The sequence below is a fragment of the Schistocerca piceifrons genome, chromosome 2, assembly GCF_021461385.2.
Source record: "Schistocerca piceifrons isolate TAMUIC-IGC-003096 chromosome 2, iqSchPice1.1, whole genome shotgun sequence".
Taxonomy (NCBI): domain Eukaryota; kingdom Metazoa; phylum Arthropoda; class Insecta; order Orthoptera; family Acrididae; genus Schistocerca; species Schistocerca piceifrons.
Window position 1 is genome coordinate 312,275,214 of NC_060139.1, and position 18,427 is coordinate 312,293,640.

The following is an 18,427-nucleotide window of genomic DNA, read 5'->3' on the forward strand; positions in this document are numbered from 1 at the left end:
CAAGTGGCTGCGGGATCGCGATAGATCGATAGATGCGCGACCGCGACCGCCACCGCGGCCGCAATGCGGTCGCCGCCAATGCGGAACACCAACACGACTACCAACAACCAGCCTGCCCTAGACTGTAAACAACGCCAGCTGCAGGGCACTCTTCGTTATCTACGTTTTCCAGTTTTACATTTAATATCTTCTGTTTGATGTGCTTGATTAAAAAAACTCTATCAAAGTTGGCGTTCGACATCATACTAATACGCTGAAGAGAAAAGTTGTCATCTGCGGAACCAACACAGTTCCGTGCGGCGTCTGTGACAAAGAGCATACGGAGTAATCAGAACTTTATGTCCAAATTGACAGATCCTACGACGGAGCTAACAACACACTTCTATAAGCAACCAGGTGACGTACATACATACTGAGCGGGCACTAAAGATGCGTAAGTATGCCAGTGATGGAGGAGATAAACAAGAAGTAACTTTCTTAAGCATAGGTACACCAAAGCTGATTTGATGTAGCTTGTGTTCAGACGTCCTGGCGTTCGCAACGAGCAGACTAAGATATGCACTGGCTCGATGACTTATTAGAAACCTGCACGTTGTTCTCGATGGCGAGTGCTCATCAGAGACACGGGTATCTTCAGGAGTGCCCCAGGTATGTGTGATGGGACCGCTATACATAACTGGCTGTGGCGGACAGGGTGGGCAGTAATCTGCGTATGTTTGCTGATGAAGCTGCGGTGTAGGGTAAGTGTCTCAGATGGACGACGGTAACAGGATACAAGATGACTTACACAAAAATTCTACTTGGTTAGATTAATGGTAGATAGCTTTAAATGAATGAAGTTACTGTGGATGGGTAGGAAAACCAACATGTGATGTTCAGATGCTTCGTTAGTGTCCTGCTTGACAGCCAAATCGTTTAAATATCTAGCCGTAATGTTGCAAAGCGATGCGAAATGCAAGGAGCATATGAGGATTGTGGTAGAGAAGGCGACCGGACGAGTTCGGTTTATCGGAGAAATCTTACGAAAGTGTGGTTAACCTGTAAAGGAGACCGCATATAGGACGATAGTGCAACCTATTCTTGAGTACTCCTAGAGAGTTTGGGATCCGCACCAGATCGGTTTAATCGAAGACATCGAAGCAATTCGGAGACGAGTTGTTCGATTTGTTGCCAGTAGGTTAGAACAAAAGGCAAGTATTACGGAGATGCTTCGGGAATTCAGATGAGAATCCATGGAGAGAAGACTACGTTCTTTTCGAGAAATACTATTGCGAAAATTTTGACTACCCGCGTTTGTAGCTGACTGCGGAATGATTCTACTGCCGCCAACATACATTTCGCTTAAGAACCAGGAAGACAAAGTACGAGAAATTAGGGCTCATAGGAAAGCATGTAGACAGTTTTTCCTCGCTCCAATTGCGAGTTTAACAGGAAAGGAAATAAGTAGTAGTGCTATTGGGTACTCTCCGCCACGTACCGTAAGGTGGCTTCCACAACATCTACGGAGATGTAAACAACATGCAAAGCTGTGGTGCTTGCTTGACTGTCATACTACATAATGTTACACCGGCAGGTAACTGCCGAGGCATGCGTCCTAGCACACTTGTTTCTCTGGGTCTGCATGAAACCCCGAGTTTATGCTATCGTTCTGGTCTCAGAGATAGTTACACGAATTCTTGCAACGGCCACACAAATACGCGACACGCCACATACTTTCCATCCAACACAGGACGCTATGTTACGTCAATACCGGATTTCCGCTGCACTTTATAGTGCTCATTTTGAACAGTTATCCTAACACTCATAAGAACGATGAATGATACAAACACGTCTGACACTGTTCTATTCTCCATCAAACCCAGTGACTTCTTGGACACTCCTTAAAATACATTTTAGACACGTGCTCGCTTAACAAATATACCGATCAGCCAGGACATTAAGAACACAGACATACTACCGATATAAATCCGTGCAGCCGACAGAAGTGCCACCTGGCGAGGAATGACTGCTAGGCAGACACACGCACGGCTCATACAGTATCAGTGAGCGTGCTATCCGTGCGTAAAATGTGGAAGGCGCGCGATCCCACATCACTCTACAAGTATCCATGAGCAAATTCCTAAAATTTTGTTGGTGGCGTTCGGATTCATCCTGTATAGGCCTGAGTAGCCGAGCATTCGAAATGCATTGTAGGTTGCGTACGTACGCTATTAAGAAGTCTATAGTTATTAGGTGTGCACCTGCCATCAGAAAGGCGCCCATTGGCATTTACCGTCGGTACTTGGCTTATCATCATAATATTAAATAGGAAAACGTTTTAATATTCCTCAAAAATATATTAATTTCGTCACAAATAGGATTTAGGCTAACTAGGTTGTCTTCAGGTGACAACTGAATGTCACAAACACAAGTCGTACGACTTACAGATATTTACACAGAAGTGTTTATGCAGGGTGCTACAAAAAGGTACGGCCAAACTTTCAGAAAACATTCCTCACACACAAATAAAGAAAAGATGTTATGTGGACATGTGTCCGGAAACGCTTAATTTCCATGTTAGAGCTCATTTTAATTTCGTCAGTATGTACTGTACTTCCTCGATTCACCGCCACTTGGCCCAATTGAAGGAAGGTAATGTTGACTTCGGTGCTTGTGTTGACATGCGACTCATTGCTCTACAGTACTAGCATCAAGCACATCAGTACGTAGCATCAACAGGTTAGTGTTCATCACGAACGTGCTTTTGCAGTCAGTGCAATGTTTACAAATGCGGAGTTGGCAGATGCCCATTTGGTGTATGGATTAGCATGGGGCAATAGCCGTGGCGCGATACGTTTGTATCGAGACAGATTTCCAGAACGAAGGTGTCCCGACAGGAAGACGTTTGCAGCAATTGATCGGCGTCTTAGGGAGCACGGAACATTCTAGCCTATGACTCGCGACTGGGGAAGACCTAGAACGACGAGGACACCTGCAATGGACGAGGCAATTCTTCGTGCAGTTGACGATAACCCTAATGTCAGCGTCAGAGAAGTTGCTGCTGTACAAGGTAACGTTGACCAAGTCACTGTATGGAGAGTGCTACGGGAGAACCACTTGTTTCCGTACCATGTACAGCGTGGTCAGGCACTATCAGCAGCTGATTGGCCTCCACGGGTACACTTCTGCGAATGGTTCATCCAACAATGTGTCAATCCTCATTTCAGTGCAAATGTTTTCTTTACGGATGAGGCTTCATTCCAACGTGATCAAATTGTAAATTTTCACAATCAATATCTGTGGGCTGACGAGAATTCGCACGCAATTGTGCAGTCACGTCATCAACACAGATTTTCTGTGAACGTTTGGGCAGGCATTGTTGGTGATGTCTTGATTGGGCCCCATGTTCTTCCACCTACGCTCAATGGAGCATGTTATCATGATTTCATACGGGATACTCTACCTGTGCTGCTAGAACATGTGCCTTTACAAGTACGATACAACATGTGGTTCATGCACGATGGAGCTCCAGCACATTTCAGTCTAAGTGTTCGTACGCTTCTCAACAACAGATTCGGTGACCGATGGATTGGTAGAGGTGGACCAATTCCATGGCATCCACGCTCTCCTGACCTCAACCCTCTCTACTTTCATTTATGGGGGCATTTGAAAGCTCTTGTCTACGCAATCCCGGTACCAAATGTAGAGACTCTTCGTGCTCGTATTGTGGACGGCTGTGATACAATACGCCATTCTCCAGGGCTGCATCAGCGCATCAGGGATTCCATGCGACGGAGGGTGGATGCATCTATCCTCGCTAACGGAGGACATTTTGAACATTTCCTGTAACAAAGTGTTTGAAGTCAGGCTGGTACGTTCTGTTGTGTGTTTCCATTCCATGATTAATATAATTTGAAGAGAAGTAATAAAATGAGTTCTAACATGGAAAGTAAGCGTTTCCGGACACTTGTCCACATAACATTTTCTTTCTTTGTGTGTGAGGAACGTTTCCTGAAAGTTTGGCCGTACCTTTTTGTAACACCCTGTATACGATGGTATTAGACTTATCATCCAGAAATAGTCACATTAACCGAAAAAGAAACAAGTTTTTTTATATGGGAATACATTTGACAACCGTCCGCCGCCGTAGCTGAGCGGTCGGCACGGCTGACTGCCATGCGGAGGACCCGCGTCCGTTTCCCGATACTGCCGGGGATTTTTCCTTGGTGGGAGGACTGCTACAGACTGCACTCAGCCTTGTGACATCAAGTGAGAAGCTACTCGACCGTTCAGAAGCGGTTCCAAGGTCAAGAAACGCGACAACGAGCTGATGAGGGGCGTGCTGATTCACTGGCACTCCATACCGCATCCTATCACGCCAACGTCAGAAGACGAGACGGCCTGTCGAGTGAGATTGGCCCGTCTAGGGCCACAGCCATTTTTATTTTACATGTAACAACTGATAAAAAATGTGAAATTACAAATTCAGTTTGTAACAAACTTAACAGGTGGAAAAGTAAACTCAGTTTGATCATTTAATACTAAGATGGCATACTGTACCGCGTCTGTCTCTATTTCGAGTGTTTGCAGCAGGGTTATCTTTCTGCTTTTCTTAACAGCACTGTGGGAAAGTATATAACGGTCCGTCATGAAGGGCTGTGGCACATTATCTGAACATGTGAGAAGATAAAACTTTTGCCGATTATGTTTTAACAGAAAACCATATGAAGTAGAAAGTGAAGTTTTATATTCTATTAAGAAAATTATAAAGATGAATCTACTGGAAATCAACAAACATGTGACACAGAATGCCACCTTGGTATAAAATGACCTAACTCAATTTCTTTCTTCCCTACTCTTAAGTTTCAGTTACTAATACGAGATTGAAATTGTAAATTTAATGCTTTCGTACCTGTCAAATGTATTTTCTACACAAAAACTTTATTCTTTTTTTAGTTAATGTAACTGTTCTGACTGTAAAAGAATTTGTTACCTTCTGTGTAAATAATATCTGTGTAAGTCGGACGTCAGTTTACCTGTGTGTGTGACATTCAGTTATTACCTCAACATGGCCTAAAAAGTCGGAAGCCGGTACGTGATGAGATATAATTTTGCACAATATTCAGAAGTGTTTCCTATGCAATACTGTCGAAACTTTACTGTTCGGCATAGAAAAAGCAACGGCCAACACTATGTCCTCTTAAAATAACTAGATATTTATTCGGGGAATGAGGCATGGACTCGATAGATTACTGACCGAACAAAACGAGTCCCAAATGGGATGCGCATTTTAGTATTTATGACGATCTGTTCCAGTGAGTCATACTTTTTGCAATTTCGCTCCAACTTAACTCTGTACTCACCAGAAGGTACGACATTCATCCCTGGATTTAGTTGCAGAGGAGGAAGCTGCGTATGAGATACAGCCGTCTCTATTTTCCACAACGAAACACTACCACAAACATTTCCCCTTCGCTTACCGGTCAATGTGTTTCTTTGCTCCCGGTGACAGCGCTACTTGCGAAAAATAAACACACATCGGGCTTTGGGTACGAGAGCAAAAAGCTGTCAGAAGAATGACGTAATCTGATGAGTGAGAACTGCAGTTATTCGCCATTTCCTCCTACACGGCATTTCAAGGCGCAACCTGAAGTCTAGTAACTGAAAGTATCAGTGGATATCATAGTTTCTAAAAAAGTTGACGTCACTTAAATCCGAGTGAAAAGTGTTCGAAATGCTCCCTGTTAATTGAAATGCCATGGGACATTACGGATAAATATTTTGGGGGCGTTCCACCTCAGAGTACGTTGCGGTAAGTTCCTTTCGCTTGAGACCAGGATAAGAAACCACGGGGTGTGAAGTATGTGTGCCACGTGTTTTGTCCCGATATTCTGGCTGCGGTCAAACGCGCCGACATTTCGTATCTTTTCCACGAATTGTTTGACGGTCATTCAGACACTGGAATCAAACCACAGTACTGCCACCTTCTATGCCGGCCTTCTCCTTTCACCATGGCTGCCCTAAAAAAGACAGCTGCTTCTCATATAACTGTCTGCAGCTCGTCAAATCAACTGATTGAAACTGCTTAGCTTTCTTCTTCCTATAACGTGAGGTGACTGTCCTCTGTCAAGGAAAACTGATTTAAGCTGCCGACGCCATAAAAAGCCTGAGCTAAACCTGACAAGGCCTGTGCATTTAATTCAAGGTGCGACCAAGTCGCACAGGCGGCCTGTCAATCATCTTCCGATGACTGAAACGAGATTTATACACTGGCCAGTCACATTAGCGTGACACACCTGCCAAAAGCCTGAATAATAACCTGAGAGAGGCGCAGGAAGAGCGTCAGTGAGTTCTGCAATGTACCTACAGGGATGTGGAGCCACGTGGACTACACTGTCGTAGACAGCTGCGCTAGATTTCTAGGTTCAGGTTCCTTGGCGCGCACCGCCCACTCCAGGTGGTCACAAAAATTCTCGATTGGGTTAAAATCTGGGGACTTTGGTGGCCAAGGGAGTACTCATCATGGTGCTCTCCGAACAACGCAATTATATGAGAGTTTGTATCACGGTGCATGGTCCTGCTGGTAGATGCCATCGTGCCGCGTCCAAGTGGGCTGTGTGTACGACTGTACATCGTTCCCAAGGAAAAATTCGTAGTTCTGTTGATCCACTGTGCTTCTAGAGTGACGAGATCAATCAGTCAATGCCACGAAAGCATGCTCCAGACCATAACGCTCCCTAGTCTGCCGTGAACCCTTCCGACGATTGTCCTCCTGAAAAGGCCACTTGTCACCACTCAATGGATTTCCAGTTACGGTATTAGCATGCAAATTACAGCCTTCGTCTTTGTGCATGAAGCAGGTACCTGCTACGGAGGCCCATACGCAGCAGCAGCGTTCGGTGAACGGTCGTTGAGGAGACACTGTTTGCAGGCCCTTGGATCATCTGGGCGGTGAGTTGCTCAACAATTGCCCGTCTATTCGCCAGTGCGGCATCACACTGTCTACTGACTTACGCATTTCGGAAACGCTTCCACCCTTGGTCCGAAAGCCAACGATCGTAGACATTCGGACGTCAGATGAATCGCTCAGATTCCGCATTACCACGACTGCACTGTTTTTCGCGAACCTTCGATTCTCTTTATATGATAAAATGTTAATGCTACCACCTGCCGTCTGTGAGTGGCTATTGCACCTTAGCGTCGAACATAGGTGGTGGTCACATTAATGTGACTGGACCATGTACTTTGTATGAAGACTTTTCGATTTTCTTATGATGGGATGTGCCCGAAACGCGCCAAACAATTTTTGAACAGCCAATGGCCAGTTATTCTAGCGACCCAGACAGAAGTGGGAGAAGTCTCCCGAAAGTTCTTTGAGTCGCACTGTGATAGTGCGATTCATACGTCTGCTGAGCGCCGAATTGCTTGTTTTGCTGCTACTTCGGCAATGTACCAGCAAGATATTATACAGTGACTGAAATCTGATGAACGAGCTGTATTTAAAGAACCTAGACGGCTTCTAAAATTATATAGATGTGGATGTAAATACCTGTATGAAGTCTTGGAAAAGTGAGGCATTCGTAGGAACAGCATGTCAAGTACAGAAAAGCCGTAAGTGTTCATGACAAACAAAGGAAGGAGTTACTTTACCTCAGGATCTTGTGAGGAAGATACCCGAGACATTTAGAGCAATGTACACACTACTTAAGGCTGAATACGTGCAAGCCAGAACGCGAAATACGATGACTTTAAACGTAAGTACAGCGTAAGCAATACAAGTATTTTTACTTTTAACATTTCACATTCACGTTGAGGTGTACGTCAGTACGCTGTCGCTACAATTCTTTTCCGTCCACATAAATTTGTATTTTCTTCGGGAACTTTAAATACAGTACAAGATAACGAAATTTAAATTGTTCAAGGAATAATATATCTGATACCAATTTCTTCACCATAAATCTTCGATTTTGACGGAACTATGTAACACCACTCGCCTCAAATACGTGGAATTCATAGCATATCTTTGAAGGCGACGAAAGTTGTTTACAATTCTTACGTTCTAGTTTTTCTTCTCTGTGCTGATTTAGTCTTAACTTACTTCTTTCATATACATCAAACGATAACGACTCGGCATAAATGAGAACAATTACTATGGGCAATGACAGCAGTGAATGTGTATAAACGCGCCAAACAAAAAACTTGAAAACTGGGAGCACAGTGCATCCCAAAAAATAGACCTTTCAGTGAAAACTACTCACAAGGGGAGGCCGCCAATTGTGAAATTCAGATTCAATTCATACTGCGCATAATAAAAGCTCATGGCCAGAGGTGTAATGTGGCAAAGCACCAAGATGCACTTCTCAGCCGTTGTCGAGAAAATCGACAGTTAAAATAAACCGTTGCGGTGAAATACTCTCTATGATTAATAATTATCGACAGCGTCGTGGCGCAGCGGTAAGCGCTCGGGTTCGTAATCCGAAGGTCGCCGGATCGAATCTCGCGCCATGCATTTTTTTTTAGTATTTGTTTTTTGTTATTCAAATGTGTCTACACACACACACACAATATATATATATATATATATATATATATATATATATATATATATATATATATATATATATAATTCCCGGCAATCAGTTGCAACAATTATGCACATAATAAGTTGTTGAAGGTCGTTTGTCGTGGAAAAACTGGCGACTTCGATCATCATTATGTGTTTTCCGCAAACAAAGTTGTATTTCACAAATGTTATTAGTTGTCTTCATAATGTTAACCACGTATAGTTAACGGAAGACGTAGAAACGATATTCCAAAACGAATACGTATAGCGTAAGTCAAACGTTCCAATTAGAATAGAAACCTCACGAACACAAATTTGCTGTGGCAGGTATGAAATATAAGCTCCGTTACTCGCTCGTTACACTTGAAGGACAGATGTTGAATGGGCCGAAACGAGCCGCCGCATAAAAGCGTAGTTGCCTGCTAACTTCGAAAGAAGGTAGATGCGGTCCCTAGCGCAACTTATAACATCGTCGAAAATCAGTGCGGACGTGAGAGCTTTGGTACACCCTGTTAAACAAACGGAAAAATGGAGGCAGTACAATTGGAGAGCGATCCGCCTTCACCAAAATGCATAAGAAATTCATTAATAGTTTATATATATATATATATATATATATATATATATATATATTATTTTAAATTACAAAAAACTAATAATAAAAAAATGTTGCATGGCGCGAGATTCGATCCGGCGACCGACCTTCCGATTACAAACCCGAGCGCTTACCGCTGCGCCACAACGCTGTATGAAATTATTAACCGTAGAGAGTATTTCACCGCAACGGTTTCTTTTAACTGTCGATTTTCTCGACAACGGCTGAGAAGTGCATCTTGGTACTTTGCCACATTACACCTCTGGCCATGAGCTTTTATTATGCGCAGTATGAATCGAATCTGAATTTCACAATTGGCGGCCTCCTCTTGTCAGTCAAGAATCCTAGTGACAGGCATTTCCTTGGCTGTCCTTGCCATTCTCTACGCAGTCTTTAAGGATCCTGCTCGAGGTTTGCAAAAAGATTGCTGAAGTCTTGACGTGTAGTTTCTCAAACCTTGTTATGACTGTAAATCTACAACGAAAGTTTTCAGTATACGCATCTCTTTATACGCTATCCTACAGGTGGTTCTTCCACAGTAAATGGTATTCGCAGTCTCGAGTGACAATTACATGCTCAGTCTTAAGCTCGAAGTAGGAAGCTTGCGCCCACTATACACGATGTCTAGCAAAGGCGTGCAAATTTCGTCTCAAGTTTCACCCACCCACACCATTTCTTTCAGCATTATCGGAATACACAAGCAATACTGCCTGTAAAGACTAAATTTGATATATTTTTTAATTTATGTGAGTTTGTCTTCGCGAAGATCTTCGCCAGGGATGATTCTCCCATGGTTCAGATGGAGTTCGAGCACATCGTGCTATGCTTCCTTACTCTGAAAATTTACAAAAACTGACCTTCAATGGTTTACTTTCCTGTTTTTCCCGTATAAGATTTTTGTTGTACTTTTGCTGGCAGCATGGCTGTTAGCACTATGTCACAAGTGAGTGACGCCTCCAAAGTTCTATTCACGAAGCTTGCTGCCTCATCTGCTTTTTAGTTTAAGCACGCCTGCTGTTCCTGCATCATGGTTAGATTGCGTTGGATTTTGGCATCCTCTTGATGGTGACTGTTTGTAGACTTCCTGTTATACGTTGTGTGATTTCTCAGACAGCAGATCCGGCCATCTTCTAGTCGGCTGCCAGTGGATTGTGTTTCCCAGTCCTCTGATGAGGAATGAAATAATAATAATAAAACCTTGCAGAGTTGAAAGCCGCAGTTAGTGTCCGTCTTCCAGAGAACAACAGCCGCCTCCCCCTCCCCTTACAAGGTACATATCTGCAACCCTGTCACACACTGAAATCCCACTGCCAGAGTACCGCATCACGCCTCTAGAGGCGCCAAAGCAAAATGGCGCAACACATCTCCACGTTACCGCTCGTACAGGGCAATAATTAGTGTTATAGGAGTGGAGTTAATATTAGCTCTGTCTCGCGGGACAATACGAGGGTGGCGACCCTCATTTACACTAATTTAGTAGTGTAGCAGTGCTGAGCATCAATCCGTTTCTTCGTAAATCTTCGGAGCAGTAAGTTCCATAATCTGTCTCGCACTCCCCACATCGCTGACAGCGCGTGTTCTCTGGCTGCGCGTTGGGAATGGCACTAGGTGCGGGGCAGCTAGCTAGAAGTCCGAAGACGGCATGGAAGACCACGGGGCGGCAGGTCGGAGTCTTCCACTGTACCATTGCCACTTCGATTCCGTAGAACTTCTCTGGGTTCAAATGAATCCAGATATCGCGTAGTAAAAATAATACTCTCTGCGAATGCAACGGTTCATCGATAATCTTTCTTACTGCGTACCACTCGCGAAATTGAAAATGGGTGAAGTGAGGATAACAACAGTGATACATAGAGTACCATCTTGCATCACCTTCACGTATATAGAGTACAGATGTAGGTGAACGTTTCTGTTAAGACGCTACAGGCTATTTGAGATGTCACAAGCGAAGCAGTCTCTAAAATGTTCATCGGACGAGAAAGGTTCAAATTGTTCAAATGGCTCTGAGCACTATGCGATTTAACTTCTGAGGTCATCAGTCGCCTAGAACTTAGAACTAATTAAACCTAACTAACCTAAGGACATCACACACATCCATGCCCGAGGCAGGATACGAACCTGCGACCGTAGCGGGTGCTCGGTTCCAGACTGTAGCGCCTAGAACCGCACGGCCACTCCGGCCGGCGGACGAGAGAGACTGACTGTCCAAAGCGTTATGAACACGCTCTATCGCGAGACTGAATGTCGCTTGGTGATGTTGCAGGCGCAACAGTCAGTAAGGAAACACTGTAAACGGAGCGTAGACCAATGGGAATCATTGTAGCGACGATGCCAGCCGCAAATGGGTAAATCCGCCGACATAAGCGACTCTGACAAAGGCCAGATTATTGTGGCCCGGCGCCTGCGAAGTAACATCTCGGAAATGGCGAAGCTGGTCGACTGTTCGTGCTACTGTAGTCAGCCTCTGTGGAAAGTGGTTATACGACAAGACGCTGGATGTCCACGCATCGCATAGCATGAGGCGGAAGCTTGAACGCTCTGTATAGCACGGTAGACGGCGATGTGTGGCAGACCTGATGTTTGAGTAAAATGCTAGTGTTGGCCCGAATGTATCTGAGCACACCGTTCAGAGCACATTGTCACACATGGGGCCCTGCAACAGACGACTCTTATGTCCGTACTCTCGTGTTAATCCAAGGACATCATCAGTTACGATTGCATTGGGCACCGGATCATCTAGATTGGGCCATGGATCAGTGGAAACATGTCGCCTAGTCCGATGAATCCAGTTTTACACCGGGTACATGGCTGTGTCCGACTGATGACCTTAGCAGTTAAGTCCCATAAGATTTCACACACATGCCTGTGTCCAGAAACGCTCTCCTAGGTGCGTGGCTGGTTTAAAAATCCGCCGAGCCATGGACGCAGGCCGAACATGTCAACCACCTGGGCTTTCGTGGGATCCGTGATAGTACTTTATGACGCTATGGCAGCAGTGACCTACGTGAACATTACTGCAGACCACTTTCAACCTTCATGATTGATTGCGTCTCCGACGGCGATGGCATATTCCAGCAGGAGGAATGGCCAGTGTCGCAAGGTCACATTCGTGTTACAGTCGTTTCAGAAATATGATCGTGAACTCACGTTTATGTCTTGGTTACTAACTTCACATGATCTGAATCCGATGGGATACATCTTGAGCGCTATACCGGGCATCAGGTCTGCACCACAAACGATCAGTTTACCTCAACTGCGTGACCTGTGCGTAGGCATCTGGTGCCACTACCTCCAGAAACCTACCACGTACCACGGACATGTCGAATCCTTGCCATCCTCGCTGTACTGCGTTCTGAAGTAGAACGCTATGAGCAGGAGCTCACAACGTTTTGGCTCGTCACAGTATTAGTTGAATGAATCTCTGTCGAGCAGAGAAACCGTCAACATTTCTTGCAGCATTCGGAGCAGCCATGTCCTGTTTTGAACTACATTCACAGTAATGCATTTAAGCTAGGGTACCATTCTGAAACTGATGCTTGCCGGACATTTATGTCAATGTTGAGAGCAGCAACAACTAGGAATAGCCGAGCTTCGCCCTTGCTACAGAATGACGTGCTAACACACCACGACGACGATTGCATCGTATGCAATACTTCACTTTTGGACAGGGTGTTCACTTCTGTGGTGCATATCACAGGCCATGACGTGATGCAGAGTGGACCGTGCGATTCGTAGGAAAAAACGATTAGTTGTAAATCTGCAGGCATGAGTTGGCAGTTTTGCGAGTTTAACGCCAAGCGTATCCTGTTCAATCAATTATCAACACACTGTCTTTAGTACAGCCTACAACGAACTGAAGGAAACGTAATGACGCTGTTTCGTAAGTGCTCCCATGCCGTTCTGTCGTTAGATATGAAATTCTACTGTCCTTTATTCCATGCATGGCGTGTCTCTTATTTCATAATACCACATTTAGTGGTCCACTGCAATGCTAATTAGCAGACTACTTATTTTCAGCGCCATTCCCCCCCCCCTCCACACGTGTTTCGGCTTCTTAGATTAATACCGTGGACGGAGTAAGATTTCAAGATATGACCAACAATGTTCACAGAGGCTACTAATTTTCAACCTATAAAGCTCGTTTACGTAATTGTGTATTAATGGCACAGTAAACTTGATATAATTTTTACTGTCGACAAATAATTATACCTCGAACAATCATTCGCTACACCTTTCCGCAGTTCGCTGACTGAGCAATTCTCACCAGGTGCTCTTTTTTTTTTTTTTTTTTTTTTTTTAAATCTCTTCAATCGAGTTTTAAATCTTCCATTTCATGACTGTTATACATTCACGGAAAGAACAACAAAATAATGGCTTCGATTTCTCGCCAGCTATCCCAGTCAGCACCAAATAAACGTGCGACGCGATGATACAACATTTAATGTCGAAAACTTCGCATACCTGTACGATGCAAGCTTATCACGCCCAACGCACTGCAGGAATGGTCACGTTACAGAATATGCATTTCGTTCGTTCGTCCGTCCGTCCTTGACCGTAGGCAGGAGGCTGTGGTGTCATTGAATGAATAGAGGGGGAGGTGGTTCTAGTCAAAAGCAATTATAAAATCTACGTTTAAAAGAAACATAAAAGCTTTGGAAGACAGTCGTTAACCTTGAACGATGATTGAAAACTTTCCAGCTCTTGAGGAAACCAGGCTCTATCGCAGCGGGGGTTATCACTTGATATCCCCATATTACAAACACGATGACGCACACATTCGATGCCACTGGCAAAACGAGTATCTAATTCAATTACTAGCAGCATTCTTGTCGTGAAGGAGGATCACTTTCAAGACGCATGCGCGTAACTACATTGGTTACCAAAAATAAACGAAACAATCGCAAATTGTTTAGGCTCTAGGCAAGAAAAAAAATTTTTTTGATGTGCTAATTGTTGGAACACACAAATAGCAAATGCGAAGAATTTGGAATTAAAATGAAACCTTCATGTAGGGAGAGAAATGTCAATCACGAGAGGCAACAGCAAGAGCAGTTAGCGGAATCAAAGTGCTTGAGAAATAATGTAAACAAAGACCTTAAAAGTGGCACACGATTTTTTAAGACCGAAAATAGCGATAGCTAAGGAAGCTTTCAACAAAAAGAGGAAATTGCTGTGGGGGTTACTCAACACAAACCTGAGAAACAGCTTGGCAAATGCTGTTCATGGCCTGTGTAATTGAATGGTTCAGAAGTCTGGACATTGTGAAAAGATAAGGAAGGAAGGAAGGAAGGGAGGTAGTGGAAATTAGTATATAGAGGAAACTAGAGTGTGACTTGGGAAGACAATGTAAGGAACGAGGATGTAGCGACAAGAATAACTTCAAGACGAAAGTAACCGTCGTATTATTTGTGACTATGAACTAACATAGCTTTATTAAACTTGGACCATCCATAGAAAGAACTACTGCAGTGTAGTACAAAATGTAACGGACATACGCAATGAGACGAACAGGAATGACAGTTTTATTTAAATACAACAATTACACTGCAGTCAGTTCGATTCATGATGGTCCCTTGAACATTACAAACGGCGGGACGTAGGGTTTGTCATCACCAAGGGCGGCAATGCGTGCTCTGCAACTTTCTCCCATTCTTGCCTGAAGGTTGGTAAGAAATTCTTGTGGTAGAGCGTTCCATTCCCCCACTAGCGCGGTTGACAACTGTTAAATGGTTGTCGGTGCATGTGGACTTTGTGCAACACGTCTCCGCAATGCTTCACTTATGTGCTCCACGGGATTTAAGTCGGGTGACGGGCATACCAGCACATTCGCCAAGTACATACTCGACCCAACAGCTACTGCATCAGCGCAATAAGATGCGATCGCGCGTCATCACCCATAAAAATGAAGTCATCGTCGAATGCAGCCCCGACACAAAGGGGAAATGGTAGTGTTACAATAACATTGTCCAGTGAATGTACCGTATTCGAAGATTTGCAATATTGTCTCCCCCACACCATAACACCTGGACCAACTAAACGATAAAGTCTGATAAACGTTCCCGGGTGCACTACGTGTTCCCACTTCTTGCTGTATTAGGGTGCGTCCAGTATTGTCGAAAATTGTCGTTTCGGTGGTCCAGGTACTAAGACGTGGGGAGCCAGAATGTTAGAAGGAAGCACTGACCTCTGACTCTTCGAACATTGTACAGAATGAACACTCACAGGTTCAGCGTTGTAGTGATACTTAACGCCTTCCACAATAGCGTCTTTTCATGGGTGCAGTACGCCCTAACTTCACTTTTATGGATGACGGTGCCCGACCGTACCCAACTGTGCAGGTGGAGTCGATCTTTGCACGAGAGTATACGAGTACTCTGCGAATGGACTGGCCTGCCTGAACTCCTTACTAACGTTGAGGCCAGCATTCATAGCTCACATTGCCGTCCGTGGTGATCACACACCATCATATTCCGCCTTTTGTACTGTCCAGGGGATCATCATAAATCGCACTGACTCCAATGTAATTATTCTATTTGAACGAAACTCATTTCTGTTTGTCACATTGGGTACTTTTTTCCATTTATGTTTTACATCTTCATTTATACTCCGCAAGCCAGCCAACGGTGTGTGGCGGAGGGCACTTTACGTGCCACAGTCATTACCTCCCTTTCCTGTTCCAGTCGCGTATGGTTCGCGGGAAGAACGACCGCTGGAAAGCCTCCGTGCGCGCTCGAATATCTCTAATTTTGCATTCGTGATCTCCTCGGAAGGTATAAGTAGGGGAAGCAATATATTCGATACCTCATCCAGAAACGCACCATCTCGAAACGGACAGCAAGCTACACCGCGACGCAGAGCGCCTCTCTTGCAGATCTGCCACTTGAGTTTGCTAAACATCTCCGTAACGCTATCACGCTTACCAAATAACCCTGTGACGAAACGCACCGCTCTTCTTTGGATCTTCTTTATCTAGTCAACCCGACCTGGTACGAATCCCACACTGATAAGCAATACTCAAGTATAGGTCGAAAGAGTGTTTTGTAAGCCACCTCCTTTGTTGATGGACTACATTTTCTAAGGACTCTCCCAATGAATCTCAACCTGGCACCCGCCTTACCAACAATTAATTTTATATAATCATTCCACTTCAAATCGTTCCGTACGTATACTCCCAGATATTTTACAGAAGTAACTGCTACCAGTGTTTGTTCCGCTATCATATAATCATACAATAAAGGATCCATCTTTCTATGTATTCGCAATACACTACATTTGTCTATGTTAAGGGTCAGTTGCCACTCCCTGCACCAAGTGCCAATCCGCTGTAGATCTTCCTGCATTTCGCTGCAATTTTCTAATGCTGCAACTTCTCTGTATACTACAGCATCATCTGCGAAAAGTCGCATGGAACTTCCGACACTATCTGCTAGGACATTTACATATATTGTGAAAAGCAATGGTCCCATAACACTCCCCTGTGGCACGCCAGAGGTTACTTTGTCTGTAGACGTCTCTCCATTGAGAAATACCTTGCTGTGTCCTGTTTGCTAAAAACTCTTCAATCCAGCCAATAAGGTGGTCTGATATTCCGTAGGCTCTTACTTTATTAAGCGACAGTGCGGAACTGTATCGAACGCTTTCCGAAAGTCAAGGAAAATGGCATTTACCTGGGAGCCTGTATCTAATATTTTATGTGTCTCGTGAACAAATAAAGCGAGTTGGGTCTCACACAATCGCTGTTTCCGGAATCCATGTTGATTCCTACAGAGTAGATTCTGGGTTTCCAGAAATGAAATGATACGCGAGCAAAAAACGTTCTAAAATTCTACAAAATGTTCTGTAGTATACTGTAGCAGTCCTTTGTATGTATTGTCAAGTTTCATCGAGGTAAGTTACTTTGCTATGGTTCATAACGTGATTTCGCTCCTGCACACCTGTGTATATTCTGCAAAAACCACTGTGAAATGCATGGCAGAAACTACGAAGCCTTTTACCACATGTTAGGGTTTCCTACCCGTTCCAACTGCACAGGGAGCCTGGGAAAACATCGCTTGAATGGCTCCGCACCTGCTGTAGTCTACCCCCCTCTTCGCGGATCCTACAGGAGAGATACACAGGGCATTTAAGTACATTGCTGGACTGTTCACTTAATACTGGCACATGAAACTTTGAAACTAGGTTTTAACTGTCTTTACTTCCGGTGCTTGTTCGAAAATGCAGATCATTAGTAATAGGCTTTTATAGTTCAGACGGTGTTTATCTTCACATGTCTAGCGATTCATGTTTTTCATTATTTCAGTGACGTTCTTCCACGATTCGAGGAAACGTAAGACCAAATCCCCCTGTATACGTTCGATACCTCCGTCAGTTCTATTTTGTATGTGTTCCACACACTTGAGCACCAGTAAGATGGGACGACAAGCATTTTGTATGCAGGCTTTTTTGTTAATTGCCTTTTCCGCTATCCTGTCACTGAACTGAACTCTGCCACGTGCCTCCACCACGGCTGAGTGTATGGGATAATTTAAATATGATCTCCGAACGCACTGTTACACCTAAGTATTCATACGAGTTGACAAATTCCAGCTGTGATACACGATACCCCTAGGATAATAGTTTTCTGTTATTTGTGAAGTGCCTAAGTTTACATTTCTGGACATTTACAGCAAGTCGTCTATCTTTGCACCAGTTTGAAATACTTTTGTATGTCTGTCCTTGTGACTCAAGATACGAGGGACTGTGGTCGTTCACCCACGCAATAAAATGGAACACCTACAGCCGTCCTTGTAATTTACTAGGTGGCTGCCAGTTCCGGTGGTTCAGTGCACCATTTTTAGACCTTAACTGGGGCTGAAGGGATTAACTCCAATCGCATACAGCAAGGAATTGGTAACTGATGGTTGGAGACATCGTTGTTACAGGTAGTCTGCGAAAACCAGTTCATGGATGCTGGCCATTGATTAATTGTGTATATGATTGGAGTTAACCCCTTCAGCGTCAGTTAAGGTCTAAAGATGATGCACTGAAACTGGTAGCTATCTAATAAATAAAATCATAAGAACGGCTGTAGGTGTTTCATTTTATTACATAATTTCAAATACCGGATGGTTATAATTAAACTTTCCCTATTTAACACTTCATAACACGGAAAATGATTACCATACGAGTACCATAACTTGGTAGCATTAATGTCACTGACAAGTGGAGGAGAAATAATGCAGAATCAATTCAACTGAAACACTTTTAATGTACTGCTACGATACATCATACCATTACATACCGCTACTGTT